General features: G+C 36.1%; 1 long non-coding RNA gene across 1 annotated transcript in view; it reads left to right on the forward strand.

Moving 5' to 3' along the window:
* Nucleotides 1-15,487, forward strand: part of LOC142088155 (uncharacterized) — a 156,062-nt gene that overhangs the window by 21,230 nt on the left and 119,345 nt on the right. The window contains exons 6-7 of the long non-coding RNA XR_012675748.1: nt 4,994-5,140; nt 5,981-6,090. This is a non-coding gene — a long non-coding RNA (uncharacterized LOC142088155). The remainder of the gene's footprint in view (nt 1-4,993; nt 5,141-5,980; nt 6,091-15,487) is intronic.

Below are 15,487 nucleotides of genomic sequence, written 5' to 3' on the forward strand. Positions count from 1 at the left end.
TAAAAGTACCTTTTTTGAGAAAGCAGCAAAGAAGAAAGTATAACATAATGTATTAAGGTCTGACCCCACAAATACTCACCTTTAAAAAAATTATTCACTGAGCAGCTCTGTAGAATTCGGAGAGACTTTCCTGGGAAAGAACTACTTGTACTTGAGTATAACTTCACTAGTTCCGTAGGGTTGTGATCTAATTATTTAGTTCTGTGAAACTTATTTAACTTCAAATACAATTGGAATATAATTGGAATATAATTCCAATTGTAATCAGATAATTACAAGTAAAAGCAGAAATTATCACAAAAGGTATATTTATATGTTAAGAAAAAGAAAACATACTAAGTCTGCAAACTAAAGCATTTAAAAAATAGGAAAGGCCTCAGATTTTAAATTACCTGGGCTGAATTGTTTGATCTGAAAAGTAGGCAATATCAATAAGTGAAATCCAGAAAAAAACACTTCAACCCAAAAGATTTCTGTTTATTGAAATTTGTGTGAGTGTAATTGAATAGATGAGTCTCAGACACACTCAGGTGCATTTAGATACATATGATTTAGTTCATGTGCAGATGTATATGCTACTCGAAAGTCCATCAATAGCTATATCCTGGACAAGTGAAGTCTTATGACAGATGTGATAGGTGTATACAAGTAAAGGCAAAGTAAAGGTGTTGCAAACCAGAACACATTTGCTAATTGTTCTACTGTGTATATTTGAACAAGTAAAAACAACGCTTTTGGAAGTAACTACTAATTGGGGGGGGGGTGTCTAAGACAAATGTCATTGCAGTTTTCAGAAGTACTGAACAGTCAAGATCACTGAAAGTTGAGGATTTTGAGTACTGAAGGAAACTGACTCGATATTTTTGGAAATCAACTTTTTCGTATGAGCCTAGTATACTTTAAAATCCTAATTTCACTCACCCCTGCAATTTTTTGCCCTAACCTTAAGAGAATGACCATAGCCTATAATCTCAAAAGAATATATTCTGATGATTGAAGAACTCATGTAGAAAATACTTTTTTTTTCCTCAGTAGAAAAAGACAACATATTTTGTGCTTCTTTTTTTTTCTTTCCAACGTGATATTTGTCATCTGTCAAGTTGAAGGTCCTGCACAAGAGTGGAAGGTATTTTACCAAAAATTAGGTGTTAAAGAAATAATTGATTTTCAAGTGTATGGTCATGTTTATGAAGTCTTGAGAAGACCATTTTCATTAATTTCTATTCCAGAAGGCAACAGTACATATTTAAATTAAAAAAAAAAAAAGTGTGAAGAATAAAGTCAGGTATGTTCTGGTAATATATACAGATTATACATACTGATTTGGTTAATACAGTATGTACAGATAATCTGTAAACTCCTTTGAAGTAGAACAAAAGCTTTAAAGATACTCTTATGATCTAATTTATGATATTCATTAAAGTTATCACTGAGGAAGTAGAAAGCAATTTTTCCTGAACTTTACCTCCATGAATAATTGTTGACAAAAGGCTCTTCAGGATGAAATGTCACATTTTTTTTTTCCTGCGGCTTGTGATACGTCGTACAATCAAAATGTTAGGGTGACTAATTTTTTGTTAGGAAAGAGTTTATTATGTCTACGTGCCCAGAAGGTTTTCCAGTTCTCTGTAACTCTGAGGTCACAATATGTGATGGAAGTAAAGGAAATCGAGGTAATATTTGTGCCTGCTAATGCAAACACAGCTGTACCACCTCTTACTAGTTAGATAAAAATTCTGTCTGCAAAGTTCAGATCTGGAACTAAATATCAAAGATGACCAGTGTTAAATTAGGTCCAGTGTTTAGTTTGTTTCCTACTACGGTTTTCTGTGCTTACATTGGCAATCCCCACTAGCATAAAAACAACTTAAGCAGATAATTCTTTTGCCTCTACAGCTTAATAAAATGAACTCAAAAGCAATTTTCTTTTCTCAAATACAGTTATGTCTTTATGAAGTGCATTGCTGCATAAAAGTACTGAGTGGGGTTGTGATTTTTTTTGCCAACGTGGCTAGGCCAGCAAAAACTTCTAATTGTAGATCAGGCCTTATTCAGGATTTTTGCAAAGATTGGATTAATTTATTACAGTACGTAAAGCAAATGTAATTTTGACTCATCCTGTGTATAAATAGCTCTTCTAAGGTATTAGATTTTTCTCAATTACTCAGATTACCCATATGTTTCTTGGGTTATAAATGCATTTTTTTATATAAAGAAGGAGGACTGATTCTGACATTTTCTCAGTTGTGTGCAATGACACTTTTGAAATCGTAACAGTCTACTGTCAACTATGGATGCTGTCTCAGGCATGAGATTTTCAAAAGGCATGCTTACTTTAGAGACTAGTTTATCATGTTTCCATCTGTTGGATAAATATTTTTTTGACTAAGTGTAAAATCCCAAATACATGTCATCCCAGATGCTCAAGAAATTTTTCATCTGACTGCTGAAAGGCAACAAGATGAAATGGAAAATACTTTCAAAACACTTGCCAAGCAAGACTGTACAATCCCGTCTCAGGCAACTAGAAACTCCTTCAGATTACATTTGGAACTGTATCGGAGGGTAGTCACCTGAGATTTTGGACTTCAACAATCCAGAGATTAAAAACAGCAATCCATGCGACAGTGCAAACAAATCTTACTGATAGATAGCGTATGATTACCCAGCAGGTGGGAGATGTAAATCAGTAGCCTGGAGAGAATCAGGAGATATGAGAATGGCAGAGGGTTGTACGCTCAAGTGCGTGCCCTCTGCAGCTGAGTTCCAGGAAATCTGACCTTGGGTTATTTTGGATGCTGGCTGATAGAAGCCTTTTCCTTGCTGTCTGAGCACTGTGGCTAAAGAAATTTGCATACCTACTTTCTGCATTTTATCCTACTGGCTTTACCAGACAGGATTGATGAGAGCAGGTGAGACTGAAATCCCATTGTGTAAGCTCCCATGCTGGCATGCAGAGATTTCTCTGTCCCTCACAAGAAGTATTTGGTAGGTAGACCTTGGGAAGCGTTCCTTCAGGGTTCTAAAAACAGTATGTTCGTTTGTAAATACACCTCTTTTTCCCTTCCGCCATTCACTGAGATAAAATAATGCTCTAGTGGTACATTCTCTGTAATCCTTCTGTGGCTTCATTTGAGTAGATCTGGAGGGATCTGTTGCTCACGTAGAAGCCTCCTCTGCAACACCAATCTGCTTTCATTGATACTGATTTTTTTCTTTTTTCATATTATATCTGTTGATGTATTTGCCTAGGAAAAAGCAAAAGCAGATAAAGTAGAAGAGATTAAGTGAGTATGACAGAAAAACTGCTTCATACTGTTGACTACTCAACAGTAGGTTTGATGAGAGCAGGCAAGGACAAATTTTTTTTTTTTTTTTTTTGGAAAAGTAGTGTTAATGTCTCTATGATAGCTTTTCTAATTAAAAAAAAAACTTCAAGAATGATTCTATGATTTTGTGAAAGGAAGTAGCATGAGCCTATGTCTTCTGGCCAGAAACAGGAAAGAGAAAAATCTCCTTATAATTTCTGTTTTTCAGCTTTTTTTCTGATGCAGAACTTCCATTGTCTTCAGTGATTATCTGAAATGAAATTCTAAACAGGTAGATGTTTGTCCATCCTTAGCCATGCTATTAAATTGTTCTCTGTTCTTCCGGTTCTACCTGATTTCCTGGACTTAAACATAACAATCTGAATTGATTCCCTAATTTATGACTAGAATTATAAATGAATAAAGTGGATTGTTTTATTTTTAAATTTTAAAATTAACGTTTAAGTAGATTCCATCTTCATCTGATATTCTAAGGATTTATTATCGGCTTCTGACAAGAGAAATAATATGGATTTTATAGAGAAATGCAACATAAAACACATAGTTCCAGAAATACCTGTCTAGCACTGTATTTTTGGATTAATGTGCTAGTAATCATGGAGTTGTTCAGGGGAGATTTTACTGATGAGGTAAGATGGGGCTCTTTCATATATTCCTTGGAGTTGCTTATTGATGCTTTCGGGTCACACATGCATAAATTACTGCTTTTATTAGGGCTCTGGCAAAGACAGTTTGATCTAAGTGCATAGAAGGGTGAAATTTAATCCTCTAAATGGGACTGTGTACTTCTAAAATTTTCAAAATGGCTGCTTAGGGCTTAGTAACTGAGGAAACCTCCTCTTGAGTCCAGTCATTCATCCACACCTTTGTAACAGAATTGCAGATCATCTTAATAATCCTTTCTTTTATCCTAATATCAAATATTGGACACTGCTTCTGCGTTCACAGAGTCTGTCAACAGTATTTAATATTTTTGGCTGCAAGGGGTAGCAGCTATAGATGGAGGTTTTTTTGAGTGTGGAAAGTTACAGGGTCTGTTCATATGTTATTCTGCCACATGATGTCCTCCTAACCTAGGTTAGAATCATCGAATGCATGCACTCGAGTTTCAGCTGTGAAATTCTGTAACATTCAGACATGTATTTATATAAAAGGTATCAATCTTGTTACAGACTATTACTCTAATCAAAGGATCTATGTAATTTTTTTCAGTTGCTGTATATGAATTATGAACATTTCTTCTGAGTCTAAGCATTATAAATACAGCCTTATAAATACCTGCATTAAAATCCAAAGCTTAAGAAACTTCAGTTTTTTCATTTTGTTCTACTGTAATGAACATAGTCCAGTTTAGTGTTATTGGTACTGCTCACTACTTTGTACAAATATTTCGTGCTAATTGTGTATTTTTTGCACCAAGGCACGATTTGAATGTTGCATACATTATGTGAGAGCTGTAATTAATCTTGTTATGAATAAATGACTTTGAACAAGATTTCTAGTACTTGTATTTGAGGTATGGCACAAATACAGACTTTACATTTAGATACAGCATACTACTTGTCCTTTAATATGTGCCATGTTATTTCTTGCTTTAAGTAATTTTTTTCGTCAAAAACAAATATACTTTATAATGCTAATGTAGCATATTTTTGTGTATTTAGGACTTAATGAATGCTGGTTTTCTGCCGGTCCATGAAAGTAGAGGGATAATCTCACATCCTCCTATTCCAAATAAAGGAAAATATTTAAGCTAAAGAAGAATCTCAGCAGCCTTAAAAATTTCGGTGATAGTGCTGCATCCACTGGAGGTCAGTAATGCGCTTGATGTAGTGTGCCATTAAGCATTGACTCCTCCCAGCTGTGTCACAGTGATTAAATCTAATGCTTCAGAATATTAACCAAAAAAAGGATTTAAAAAAAAAAAGCCCTGCTTTGTTTGCAGCAGAGTCGACAGATGTGTTTTCTCTCCATCCATGTGTATCTGTGTATATTAATATATGTGCATAGATATGTATTTCTTACTATACGGGAACCAACAGAGGTACAAGTAAAACTTCACCTCTTCCTGCTCATCTGATCTTTTGCTATGGTAGGGATTTACACTGGGCATAAACTATTTATAATGATGTTATACAAGTTTTACAAGGTGGCAGGATAGTAGCAAAAGGAAAATTTTCCAATACAGATATCTAAATTTTTGAAAGTTTACTTGCAAATCTGACTCTTACTGTGTCCACTAAATAAGACATTGAGACTTATGTCACACTGCAGGGCTTTCTTCTGGTATGGAACTTAAGGTTGACCTAAACTTCAGTTTACGATTTTTTAATGAACCCATTCTTCAGTTAAAAAAGGAGCAAAATGGTTACATAGAATATTATTAGGGAAATGAAAGGAACTGTTTTCCATGGAATAGTCAGTAATTGATCCATCCCTCTCCCCTAAATGCACCCAGTACTATTTAAAGTAATTATACTAATCATCACAGTATTTAGGCACAGATTACATTCATGAAGAAAAATGAAAATGCTGTTCTAGCACTCCAGTGAAATCTGTTTTGACAAGTTAATCCAGTATTTATTTAATTAAACAATGGTAATAAAATATTTAATTGCACTTGAAGATTTCTATTTCTGTCATCCAACCAGGCAAAAAATTCAGAACTCAATGTATGTCAAGTAATGAAAATACCTCAAGCACATCCAGTATCACCATGTTTTATAGATTAATGAAAGAAGCGGAGCTGCAATGTGCACAGGTATAAATAGTTAATTATTTAATTCCCTTTCTGCTATTTGAGGCTGAAGCAAAAGGGAAATATCCCTCTCCTCCCCCAACCCAGCCCTGTTTGTTTCTGAGGAATGTTAATCATCTTCCTAGTGCCAGCAGGCCACAATCACCAACTACTAATTAGTTTTAGATAATGATATTGGTAATGAGCCTCTAGTTCCTCAGAGGCAGTAGACTGAGCTTGAATGAGATTTATTCAGTTGTTTATCAAGAATGTTATTGTGACAAGCCACGTGAACAGTTTGAGCATGTTTAATGCCAAATATTTTTCTTTAATTTAATAGTATCAACACACCATTTTTTTACAGATTTTGCTGAAATAACAGCTGGTTTTAAATTAACTTTCCATTAAACACTGATAGTATTTGTCTCCTTTTTAGTCCAATTGTTTGATTACTCTCTTGGACATCTTTACTACTTAGGCAGTTATCTAATCATCTGAGGTAAGAACACTTAATTGGGGAAGATTTTTAAATGAACTTCCTGTCATGTTGCCTTTCTAGGAGGTCTGTGTCTGGTCTAATGTCAAACAATGATCTTACACTGCTATTTTTACAGGGCATAAAATTCTCTGGTTTGCAATCAGGTAGGTATTCTACAAGTGAGGTTATAATGCGTTGGAGCTGCCAGCTGTGAGGGGTAGAGAAAATAGTTCAGTCTCCACTCCATGTAGAGCTGTTGCTACAATTGTCAGATGTGGGGTTATTTTGTATGTTCCAAAAAGTTATCCTCAAAATACTTTTCATCATTATGGCAGAGAAAGAATACCATTATCTACCATATGATAACAAATATTATGGAATGATTTCAAGCCTGATGCTGCAGTAGAGAAGCAGAAATGAGATATTTTAGCACTTGAGGATGTCAGTTGGGTGCCACTTTTCTTCCTGGGAAGTTTACATTGGAGGAGGATTGTGTTTAATGGGTAGGCATGTGTAAAAATGCCATGCCTGTTTCCTCGTAGCATTGCATGTTGACAGTGAAACTACAGAAGGCAGAAATGTAACTTACATGTTTCCTGACTGACCTGTCTCTGCTCTTGCTAAATATTATAGGACTTATTTAACCTTTATTCCCTTAAAACGCCAAACCCCTGTCAGAAGATTAACAGTGGAAGACTTTAGCATATTGAAACATTCTGGATTTTGCGCTTTTTTTGTCTTTCCGTGACTGTCTTCTGTTTATACATGTTCAGTGTCTTAGCATAAAAGCCTGAATTTATTCCTGCTCCCAGAAGATTATGCATTTAAAGGCATCGTTTTTGTCAAATTCACATGTGTAAATTGCAGTTCTAAAAATGCTTGCAAGTACTTTCCGGTGGTGCGTGGAGTCCATTGTTGTTTTGCTTTTGTAATTGACAGTTCCCTAGTATGAGTAAAACTTTCTCAATTTTGACCAGAAATTAGAAACTAATGGAATTATTATTCTTTTTTGTAAGTATGTGGTGAGCAGGCTTCAAGGCATATGTAATTGTATTTATACCATCAAGAAAATGTGTGATAATTTTGTATTTCACTCAATAGACCACCTGTCTGAGAAGAGGAGTATCTTGAGTTTTTGTTCTGGCTTCCAGTAAAGTTTCTATCACTAATAACAAATGTAAGAATCATTAATGAGATGCTGAGTTGCACTCTCTCATGTGATCCTTCTGCCTGGCCCAAGAAGTCTTGAATTATTGTCCTTACAGTAGTGCAGCTTCAGCTGAATGTTGTAGAATAGTTTCCAGCTTGCTTGTTAATACATTCTCTGGGAAAATGGAAGATGTGAATTTGGGCTCCCTCATTCTGAGGAGAAAATCAAAGCTGAGCTTTGTATTTCGTAGCTGACTGCTAGGCTCTTCCATGAGCAATAGAAACTTCTTTTCCTCAAGTCATGATTTACAGGAGTAGAACAGGTGCCAGTCAGCTCTTTAAGGAATCTGTACCTTTCTTAGAGGAGGGAGATCTAGGCTATGGATCTGTAGTGACTGAAAATGCTTTCCATCAAACCTGAAAAAGGCATTTAGAGGCATACTGTTGTCTATTAAAAAAAAAAAAAAGTTTTGTCTATACTAGCTTTTGGCAATGCTACTGTTTTCCTGCTGACTTAAGTTTGTTCTATCCCTTCTTGAGCCCTGTGTAGGGCATATGGTAACTTCTCTTAAGGTCATGGACTCTGATTTGAGACCAAGCACCAAAATATACCTATTACAGCATCTGTATGTAAGCTTTTTATTGTATTTATCACTTTGTTCTACTTATGCTTTAATTATTCTTGCTTAGTGTGGAATCTTCTGCAGCAACTGTTGAATTGCTTTTATCTTTGCCAAGTCATGATTTTCAGATGCCCTTCCTCACAGATTGATCTCTCGAAATTGAGAGAAGATAGTAATGAGTGGGTTTTTTTTTTTAAAAAAAAAGGGGGCAAACCAAACCAAAAAGCCCCCCAAACCCTGTAGAGTCCTCTGATCCACTTACCAAGGATATGCTTAATTTACATTGAAATTAAAAAAAAAAAAAGCAGAAATAATCTTGAATTTTTAACCCTCTAATGACAAGGAGATTTAAATGAAGATTTCATAAATTAAGCATGAAATTGGAAGTGGTATTAGTAGCACTCTGTACTGCTATTCACTGTATGGGAATTTGTTGTGGTAAGTAGCAGTGTTATACCTCTGCAAATGTTGGTACAGAAGAATTACAACTTTTCCTGAGTGTATGAAGTATCCAGCTTTTTGATTTCAGGATATACTACATCCTCTGTTTGGAAGAATTGCAAATGGAAAAAGCTTCCATTTTTTTCTGCCCATTTACTGAAAAAGAAACTAGAAGACCTAGTCGGCTATTTGTATTGTTATTAACATCATTAACATCATTAACATTAACTACTGTACTCTCTGGCATGATGGCAAATACATGTTTGTCTAAAGAACAGCTCTACTTCCAAATAAAAAAAATATATTCTGAATGTTGCAGCCTCATAATCAGCCCTGCTGAAGGTTAAGGATATCAGGATACATCAGTTATAATGAAAATACAGGTTCTATGTGAGAGCCTAGGTTCTCATCGGATTTAGGCTAGCTGTGTCCTTCTCTGCTCACCAGCTGTACTCCACATGAAGTTTGTTTTAAAATATGCTTTCCTTGTATTAGGATTGCAGAAAGCAATTTTTTTTTTTTTGTTTAATGTAATGGGGGAAAAATCTATTCAAAGAATTATATTTTATAAAACCGAAATTGTCTACAGTAGGTAAAATTGTATTTGAGGTTAACAGTATTAGAGTATGATAATTTCTGAGTGACTATGCACAGCTGTGAACTTTGACAATTAGGAAGAAACCTTGAATCAGGAGCAGGTTACAATATCTTTGTATTTTGCATGTTCTCAAAGCTTGTTTATCAAACATGGGATACATTCCAACTGCGAGATACTGGAATCTGACTAGCAAGATCCCAAGTATGGCAAATAATGTAACTTCTTTGTGTTTTGACTCCAGAATTTTATTTGTCTTATCCAGTTAGTTTGTGATATTCAACTTACCATTAATTGAACTATTTAAATACAGTACTGCTGATATGTAGTGAAAGAAGCTTAGCTCTATTTACACTGCAGATGTCATAGTTTTGTTTTACTTCAAACAAATTCACATTTATCCCATTTTCATCCAGGTTAGTAAATATTCTTTTGTGAAAATTCCATTTTGGAATTGCATTATTAAATGCTTAGTAAGAGTTTACTGTATGACATAGGCAAATGGTGTTTTGTAAGCATACGAATCATGCTGCATTTATTTTTCTAATAACTCATGAATCGTGTCAGGTTTTTTTGCTCACACTTTGAGATTAAGGAGTTTCTATGGAAGTACCCGTGGCTTTCTACTTTCCTATCGTTAATTTTTTTTTTGGAGAAACCATACTATACCATACTGTGTAGTTGATCATTTAGTACATACATGTAGTTATTCAGAACAATAATGCATAAAGTCAGTTTACTGGTAAAATCTGAAAGCATTTGTTTTGTTGTTTGCTATTCTGAGAAATTTGATTGCTGTATTTCTACCTTCTTTCTATAGCTTGCAATTTCTATGAGCATCTTTCAGGAGGAACTTTGAGCGGGGGGGGGAATGGGACTTTTCATATTCGAAACTACAGTCAGGTGTGCTTTTTCCGAAAAAATAGACATAGGAAGAGTCAAAGAACTTGAGGAGGACTCATAGACTATCTCAAGTTGGAAGGGACCCATAAGGATTGTCGAGTCCAACTCCCTGCTCCTTGCAGGACTACCTAAAACGGAATCACATGACTAAGAGCGTCGTCCAGATGCTCCCTGAACTCTGACAGGCTTGGTGCTGTGACCGCTTCCCTGGGGAGCCTGTTCCAGTGACCGACTACCCTCTCGGTGAAGAACCTTTTCCTAATGTCCGATCTGAACTTCCCCTGATGCAGCTTCGTTCCATTTCCTCACGTGCTATCGCTGGTCACCAGAAAGAGGAGATCAGCACGTCCGCCTCCACTGCCCCCCATGAGGAAGTTGTAGGCTGCAATGAGGGCACCCCTTTGCCTTCTCTTCTCTAAGCTGAAGAAACTAAGTTACTTCAACTGCTCCTCATAAGTCTTGCCCTTGAGACCTTTCACCATCTTGGTTGCCCTCCTTTGGGCACACTGTAATAGTTTAGTGCTCTTATATTGAGGTGCCCAAAATTGCACACAGTAATTGAGGTGGGGCTGCACCACTGCAGTGTAGGGGACAATCACCTCCCTCGACTGGCTAGCTATGCTGTGCTTGATGCCACTCAGGACACGGTTGGCCCTTTTGGCTGCCAGGGCACACTGTTGACTCATAGTCAACTTACCATCAAGCCGAACTCCCAAGTCTCTTTCTGCAGGGCCGCTCTCCTGCCTCTCGTCCCCCAATTTGTACGTATAACCAGGATTATCCCATCCCAGGTGCAGAATCCTGCACTTGGTCTTGTTAAATTTCATACGGTTGGTGATTGTGCAGCTCTCCAGTCTATCCAGATCTCTCTGTAAGGCCTCTCTAAGGCCTCTCTGCCCTCGAGGGAGTCCACAGCTCCTCCTAGTTTAGTATCATTGGCAAACTTACTTAATGTACATTCGATTCCTGCGTCCAGATCATTTAAGAAAACATTAAAGAGCACTGGCTCTAAAATTGAGCCCTGGGGAACCCCACTGGTGACTGGCTGCCAGCCTGATGTAACCCCATTTACTGTAACTCTTTGAGCCCGACCTGTCAGCCAATTGCTCACCCAATGTATTATGGACTTGTATGCTGGAGATTTTGTCCAGAATGATACTGTGAGAGAGAGTATCAAAAGCTTTGCTAAAATCAAAAAAACCCCACATCTACTGCCTTCTCTTGGTCAACCAGTGGGTGACCTTGTCATAAAAGGAAATTAAGTTGGTTAAGCAAGACTTTCCCCTCGTGAACCTGTGCTGGCTATGACCAGACTGCGTTGTCTCTCAAGTGTTTTTCACTAACTCCCAGAATAACCTTCTCTGTAATTTTACCAGGCACTGAAGTGAGACTGACAGGCCTGTAATTACCAGGGTCTTCCTTCTTACCCTTCTTGAAAATTGGGACAACATTTGCCAGCTCTCAGTCGACTGGGACCACTCCAAACTCCAAAGGCCGTTGAAAAATAATGGAGAGAGGTCCCGCAATAACATCAGCCGTCTTTTTCAGTATCCTGGGATGAATCCTATCAGGCCCCATAGACTTATGTGCATCCACCTGGAGCAGCAAGTCTCAAACAAGTTCAGAATTGGCTGGGAATTTATCATCCCCCCAGTCACGGTCTTCTAACACAAGGCTCTTTAACACCATCTTTGGTGTTAAAGACAGGCAAAAAAAGCATTAAACATCTCTGCTTTGTCTACATCCCTATTTGTGAGGTGACCGACCTCATCAAGTAATGCACCAATGTTATCTCTGATCCTCCTTTTGAGGAAAGAAAAGAAATGCATAATACTGAGAAATCCAAGTATGGGGGTAAAATGAGAAGACAAAAGGAAATGAGGGTGAAATAAAGCAGTTTGATTCTACTTCCAAGGGTCAGCTAACTTTCCCTTTTCTGCTTGTAAGCGCATAATGCACATGGACATTTTTTCTATTTATGCCACACCAATTTTCTGCTTCCTTTTATCATAGATATATGAAGTGATTGTAGCTTACCAAGGTGACAATAAGTGTGTACTTGTTCAGTGAAGAGCTGATGTTTTATTGTTTAGGCATGCCATATTGTTGTGTGTCACACAACATCCCCCACAAGAAGGTTATGATGTGCTTAAATGACAAATGCATCACTCTGCCAAACTCCTCATGACTTGAATTTCTATATTTGTTTGGCAAAACCCCTTAATGATGGTGATTTATATTTCAAGTCTTCTGTCAGCTTCAATTCTCTTCAGCCTGTCTGCTGTGTGAGAAATGTAGATCATGAACTTGTCACGCAAAGGAAAGAATGTTTTACAGTCTTTTAATTATTTGAAAAGAAGAAAAAAACTTCTGTACACACATTTGCCAGTGAAATTCTGAGGGTAAAGTTATCTCTGAAGTCTGAGAAGTATGACAGAGCAATGTAGTAGCAAGTACTGCTACTTGGAGGAATTCTGCTGACATTTATTATAAAGAACCTATTTAAGTTGACTCTTAAACTTGCTTTGCTTTTTTGTTAGCTACCTAAAGATATGAAAAACTTCTTTTTTTTAACCTTGTTCTAGAGAACTGTATGAACCAGATTTACAAAGCTTGCAAAAATTTGTCTTGAGTTCTTATGTTATTGCAGTCAATGCATGAATTTTAATAGAACTACTTAAACCGGAGGTCTGTTTATGACATTTGCATATGTTGCAGTGGGAAATTAAAAAAAGTAGTATAGCCAGGAACATATTTTATAAATATGAAAAGACAAAGGAATGAATAGATTGCTAGTCACATGAACAAACCATTCATCTTTGTATCCAAAAAACATTATATAACATACGGAAAAGTAAGATTTCCGTTAGAATATTTTCTAAGGATAAGAAGTTAAACTATACATGGGATTTCGAAACTGTTCATATGAATATTGCAAAAAAAAAAATTTTATCCAAAAAAGTGGAAAGAATTTGAATTCTTTTAATAAAAAGTATAAGAGTAGTGCAGCAATGAGGTAAAGCTTGCACTAATACTGAAATTGCTGAAATATCTTGGGTCACTTTAGCAAGCCAAAATGGAACACTTCAGTTTTGAAAACTAAAGTTTTGGATTTTAATAACAATTTTCCTCTAAAAATTTTCAATGTAACTATTGTTGGGATAAGCAGATCTTTAATTTTCACTGAACTGAATTCTGAATTCTGTTTGAAAAGTTTCCATGCAGAACTAAGTTTTGATACATTGACCAAGAAAAAAAGAATCTGATAGTGTCTAGGGGGTGGTATCTTATTTTTATCATTATTTACAATATTTGAATTCTGCTGTTCCAGTGTACTAACTCATGGAAACTGTATTTCGGTGTCCTCATTTTCCCACTCTGTCTTGAGGGCATGATTTTCTTTTGTTTTTATGATATTCTTCTGTTGTGGCAAGAGGCTTTACAATGAAGAAGAGACTAGCCCATAAAAGCTATCGTCTGATTGATCAGGGAACTTGGCCGATGGTTTTACTGGAGGGTGTCATACCTGTTAGATATCATGGTAGCATATCTGACTCAAGATATCTTTCTTTTTAACTAAAATACAGTTAAATTCCTTTCTCCTCTCTCCCCCAAATATTTTTGAAAATAATTTCATCAAAGAGCTTTGAAGAGGTAAGGGTATGAATGACCATGGCTGACTGCCATTTCTGGTTTCTTCGTTGTTAGAAAATACAAGGAAGGTGATATCTGCCAGAAAGGCAAAGCAGAATACTCTTTTAATTGAAGCAACTATCTGTTTTGCCAAGAAACATGGTGTTTAGCCCTAGATTCCCAGATTTGATATATTTTTTTCTGAAATCCTGTAAGATAACCCCTTTTTTTTTTTAATGTGTTGAATTTATCTTCCTGATAAAGAAGTAACTTAGCTATTTACTGATGCTCCTAAATGTGGCTTAAAAACTTCTTTTAGTTTATTTTGGTTTGTAAGAACCTTTATTTTATCATGTAGGAAACAAATGGGAAAAAGTCACATTCTCATAGATATTTTAAGTAGATTTCAGATCTTTTAGTGTTTGTATGTGAACGTCTCGGATGGCAGATGTCATACAACTTGAGATATTATACTTTTTTTTTAATGTGAAAGGCACAATAAAAATGAGTGAATTAATCCAAATTAAGACCAAGAGAGTAGAACTCAATGATTATCTGTAATTTTTTTTGGTATTATATCCTGAAGTTCTGTGATAGCTAGATGACATGCTCTCAGTTAAAGGCAGTTTCATGCAATTTTATTTAAAACATTTTGAAATGTAGTTTTAGAGTAGCTGAAATGGAGATGGATGAAATTCATTTGACAGTTCAGTCTGGAAGATATATGAATGTTGAAGCTCAAAGTCAAGTGTACTAGTACTTCTCTCCAAGTTTATGCTACGCTATAGCACATATCAGAGTTGTTTTTATGGACCTGTGAAGGAAGCCAATTTTTCAAAACATCCACTGTTCTTCAGCTCCTTCCCAGGCTTGTAAGACAACTTTTAATGCTGTCTCTTCTCTTTCTCCTCTCTATCTTTTGTAAATTTTATTACTAGTATTCTCTTGCCTCAATCTTTATACCCTAGGAGTTGCAGAGATTGGAATTAAGAGTTGTAAAAGAAGCATTGCTTGACTACCCCTTTAAAAAAAACAAAACTACATCAAAAGCAAAGCAAAAAACCATGTCTTCACCTTGTCAATTGACTGAGAGGCTAAATAAATTAGGAGTTTGGCAAGTGTGGCTTGCTTACCTCCTTCCTCAAGGAGATAAAATGGTTTTTTTTCATGGTAAGGCACTTGTGCAAATCTACACGTCATACACCTATTTTTCTATTTTTCAGGAACTCATGATGTTTCAAGTTGTTTTTCTCTTTCATGCCAGAATAGTATGAAATGTTTTGACCATTTTCCTGAAATTGGGTTGTCAAAGTCAGAATTTTAGCTTTTTGATTTTGGGAAGTACGCATCTATCTATCACCAATATGGATATCGTGCACAAAGCACTAGCATGAAATGTGGGAGATCTAGATTTAAATCTCTATTCTTCTTGGTTCAGAGCAGTTTATCTTGCATTACCTGGAGTCAGGCAGAGCACGGACTTGAATATGGATTCCCTGTTTCAAACCATGCCATTAGACAGGCTTATCAATCCAGAGCACAAGTGTATGTGAATATATACATATGTATGCCTCTCCTATGGTATATCTCTGTGCAAAG

This window comes from Calonectris borealis, chromosome 14 (assembly GCF_964195595.1).
Source record: "Calonectris borealis chromosome 14, bCalBor7.hap1.2, whole genome shotgun sequence".
Classification (NCBI taxonomy): domain Eukaryota; kingdom Metazoa; phylum Chordata; class Aves; order Procellariiformes; family Procellariidae; genus Calonectris; species Calonectris borealis.